The sequence below is a fragment of the Triticum aestivum genome, chromosome 6B (assembly GCF_018294505.1).
Source record: "Triticum aestivum cultivar Chinese Spring chromosome 6B, IWGSC CS RefSeq v2.1, whole genome shotgun sequence".
In the NCBI taxonomy this organism is placed as follows: domain Eukaryota; kingdom Viridiplantae; phylum Streptophyta; class Magnoliopsida; order Poales; family Poaceae; genus Triticum; species Triticum aestivum.
Window position 1 is genome coordinate 726,441,510 of NC_057810.1, and position 4,640 is coordinate 726,446,149.

At 43.3% G+C, this 4,640-nt stretch overlaps 1 long non-coding RNA gene across 1 annotated transcript; it reads left to right on the forward strand.

The window, feature by feature from the left end:
* Positions 1–514: 514 nt before the first annotated feature.
* LOC123135253 (uncharacterized) lies at positions 515–1,191 on the forward strand. The gene is made up of 2 exons (XR_006465874.1): positions 515–644; positions 835–1,191. It is a non-coding gene; the product is annotated as an uncharacterized lncRNA (long non-coding RNA).
* Positions 1,192–4,640: the final 3,449 nt, after the last annotated feature.

Genomic DNA, 4,640 nt, shown 5'->3' on the forward strand with positions numbered 1-4,640 from the left:
TGCATTAGTGCAGAACCGGGCAATAGCACCGGTTCGTAAGGCCCTTTAGTGCCGGTTCCATAACCGGCACTAAAGTGTGGGCACTAAAGCCCCCCCCCCCTTTAGTACCGGTTCAGCACGAACCGGTGATAAAGGGCAACCACGTGGCACGAGTCAGCTCCGGGGGCCTGGAGCCCTTTAGTACCGGTTGGTAAGACCAACCGGTACTATAAGGTTTGGGGGTTTTTAGTTTTATGATTTCTTTTTCATGTAATATTGTGTTTCCATTTTAATTCTTTTTCGTTTGCTGGTATTTTACGATACTACACATTGTACACATTATATATATATATAGGAAAATGGGTTAGTACTCCTAGGAGTATGTACTCCTACCCACGTGTCTTTCTCTGGAAAAAAAACCGTGCGTGGGATCCCGTTTATATTTTAGTTAAAATAATAAGAGAAAAAATCCTTCTTAAAAGCAAGGTTGTTGGTGATCCATATTTTCTGGGTTTCTTATTTGTTTTCTTCGACCCTCTTATCCATTTCCGCTTCGGTTGCGTAGGCACCCAGCGGCGGCCGCCGGCTTCCCGTGGTGCTCACCAACAGGATCTCACGATGTTGTCCACGACTCGCGGGCACTGCGTGCATCTCATCCGGCCACGGTAGCCATTCCAAGATCTCCGACGATGTAAATGATTAGCAGCGCCGTGCATTTCATCCGGTGACGGTAGCTGTTCTAGGAATCCATGTCAATCAACAACGATCTGATCGTTCCGTCGTTGTAATTTTATTATTTTGTACAACCTTGATGGATGAAGCTTTCTTCCTGTATCTCTCTCTTGTTTGCTGCAGGTTACAACAATGAAGTCGGGCGGCCGGGCGTCCCGCCAACAAATGGGTGATGCAGCCAGTCGACGGCTCCATGATGAAGAGGAGATGCAAGCAGCCGCCGGTGGCCAGAGGTACGATATGAAGTCGACATGGAATCATGGACGGCGGCGCGGCCACGCGTGGTTAAGCAAATTCAGGTTAAGCGACTTCATGCATGCACGATGGCCGTGCAGTCCAGCTTTCCTCGCATCAATCTCCTCTTCTGCCGATCGTCTAACATGGATGAAGAAAGGAACGTGTTGTCACATGCAAAGGAAAATCAATCTGCATCCAACTATCAATATGTATATACTTCTTTATGGAGATATACTTCTTTTTCGGCAGCGTGTATTCTTTGGTCCATCCAGCTATCATGTATATACTTCTTTATGGAGAGCATATACTTAAGTCTATATTGATGTTCAAAAAAAAAAAGAAGAGCATATACTTCTTTTTGGGCTGCGTGTACTCTTTGGTCCACACGGTATATATTACATGCAAAAGACCAAGAAGTACAATGCAAAAAAAAGACCAAGAAGTATACACTCCATAGAAAAACATGTATTTACAGTTAATTTAAGTAGATGATGTCTCATTTTGGATTCTTGACACTATATACCACTTGAATAAAAAAAGTAGTATATATGCTAAAAAGAGCAGTATATATACTACCTATAAGAAATTCAGTATGTACACGCCACACAAATAAAGTAGAACGTACAAACTAAGTTGGAAACTTAGCACATGCTACCCGAAAATCACTATATATCACCTCACATACTACATTAAAACATATATAGTATATACTAGTTTGAATATGTGTTGAGTGTATATTAAAGAAGTTGTATATACTATAAAAAATTGTACATCCTAAGAAAACTATGTGTACCACCAAAAAAATCAGCATGTGCGTACGTACTACTTAATTTTTTTAGGGTACATACTACTTAAATTAATAAAGAAGTATATACCCATAATTTGGACGCCAAAAGTACATACCCGCAGCAATATTTTCCAAGTGCCGGCTGGGAGGTTACTACTATAACAAATTTCCTAGCCACGTGAGGATTAGGCCGAACATCCCTTGGGATTAGGAGCATGCAACCGGCTCATAACCACTTTATTTTTCTACTACTACGATGATAAATGTTGCTCATGGGTATATTTTCACCCGTTTATCCATCCATTGGACGTGGGAGTTTTTTTTCTGAGGGGACTAGAGGTGGGAGTACATACTCTTGGGAGTATAAAAGAGGAGTCTATATAAATAGAATTTCTAGTAGAACCAATCATGCATATATATATATATATATATATATATATATATATATATATATATATATCATCAATGTCTCACAAATCACCATATTAATTAATTCACACATACACACATGTATAGCTATATACAATTTCTCCTACATATGCATGTTGCCTTTGGAGCCAGTGGCATTAGCCTAATTGGTGCCTTCGGAGCACGATGACAATTGGAAGTGGTTTTCATGGGGGCGGTAGCGGGTAATAATATTCTCCCTTCGGATTTATGACCTGGTCGAGCAAAAATCCCGCTATTTCCTCTTGAAGTGCTTCTACGCGCTCCGTTTCTAGGAGCTTCTCCCGCACCTCTTTGAACTGTTAAGAAGGAGATCAATATGCATGTGTATTAATTGTGTGACTAGATATCGATAATGGTGTAAAAATTGTGAATAGTGTTCTGACAAGCGTACCCATTCCTGTCTTTGAGATCTGCTCCTTTCGGACGCCATCATGCGAATGTTCTCGCAAACGCAGAATGCACACAGATCAGTTCCCTGCGCCTGCTTCAGGGCCTTTACGAGAATGGAATTTGATCAGATAATAATTAATCAAGCATGATAATTAAAGAGATGGCAGCTAGCTAGCTAGCTAGTACTACTTAATTACTTACCTTGGATCGAAACCATTTAAGCTTTGGTTTCCATTTGCCTTCCGTGACCTTGATGAACCTTGCCCAAGCCCTGCCTCGCCGACAAAGAAAATGAATAAAGGGGTTATTAAATAGTTCATATCATGAAATGACGAACTAAATAGGCCGAGATATATAGTTAATAATGATTGAAATTACCTGTTGACTATCCCAAACAAGATGTTATAGTCAGTTTTTGCTTTGAGTAGTGAGTCCAGTATTTCAACTGTTTCGTCGTCAACTTTAATGATACACAAGACCCAGTGAAATCTGCATGCACACACGTTTGCATGTCTTAATTAAGCGGGCATATGTAAGCAAAAACATGTAGCTAGCTAGCAGGCAAAAACAGAGAATTTGTAGTACAAGACAGTGTGACTCACTGGAAGTTGTAAGGAAGTAGTATATCTTCATTGTATTTGAGGCGCTTCAAGAGCTCTAACATGCTGTCCTCTATGTTCTTTTGCTGACGTGGATTCATTAGCCATGTGTATTCATTAACGGTGTTTGGGTCAATGAACCCAATGCCAAAGCGTCCACCTTTTCTCATTTCATACATCTTCATCCTGCATAATACCACAGAAAATAATATAGTGAGGATAATTACAGGTAATGATTGATCAAAAGGATCACTACAGCTAGCTTGAGACTTAAATTACAGAAAGAAATCACTTACAGACAATAGCAACTGACGATAGATTTGTCGAGTGCGTCTTGATTGTATAACTGAAACAGTTCAGTATACTCAACGGACACAGCTTTCTCATGGAAGTAATGCTCCTCCTTGACATTCACCATAAGGGACAATCGATCTGAAATCTTGCTAATGTTCATGTACCATTGATGCAATTCATACATTCTCGTTGGGAGGTTCTTGACCTTGTCTGGCGCGACCAAAGGTTGGCCCCGGACATATTTCCGTTTTATTTCATCCTCTCTAAGCAAAGGCATGGGCTCGATCTCGAGGAGTTGTCCAACAGTGATGTTGAGAACTTCAGCCTGCATTATATGCTCCTCCGTTATTACCACATTGCCCACCTCGGAAACGTGCACTGTTTGCCCACAATAATATTGGGCGCGCGTACTGTCACATGTTGTTGGCACAACAAGCGAGGGGATCGATTGCGTCGCCTGTTCTCCCAGCTGGGGAATGGTTTTTCCGCATTTTTTGTCAGCTGCTTCTTGTTTGCTCGATCTCGATGTAGACGTGCTCGCCTCCTTTTGTAGACGTGCTCGATTTAACTTCCTGATGTGGCGCTCATAGTCTGTGTCAACAGGCTTGGGAGCTGGTGGTTGAGCCATACGAATGAAGTGGTCAATCGTTTCCTCAGGCATTTTCTCCCTTGGCGGCGGTGGCGGTTTCGGTGCAAAATGGGCTTCCACCTCGGCCTTTGATATGGCTGCGATTTCCTCCTCGGACCTGTCATAAGCCCTCTGCGGAAGAGGCGTGAGGCTTGGACCATATTTATATCGCTTGCCTCCGCATGTACTTCCTGTACTACCTCGACTCATACCGCTACGCACCATAGCTGCGGGGTGTCTCTTCTGCGATTGCTGAGGCGGCGGAGACGGCTGACGGGGCTGAGTTGGACGAGGAGGAGTGGCCTGAGGTTGTGCCGGACTTGGAGGAGGAGTGGACATCTGACGCTGTGGCGGACTTGGAGGAGGAGTGGCCTGACACTTTGCCGGACTTGGTGGACTTGCAGGAGCGGGAGACTGCTGACTCGGTGGCGGACTTCGACGAGGAGTCGGCTGACGCAGTGTCGGTGGCCTTCGAAAGATGATGCAATCCTTTTTCCATAGGATGATACGATGTTTGGCCTCTCCGAGAAAGCGCTCGTCATCA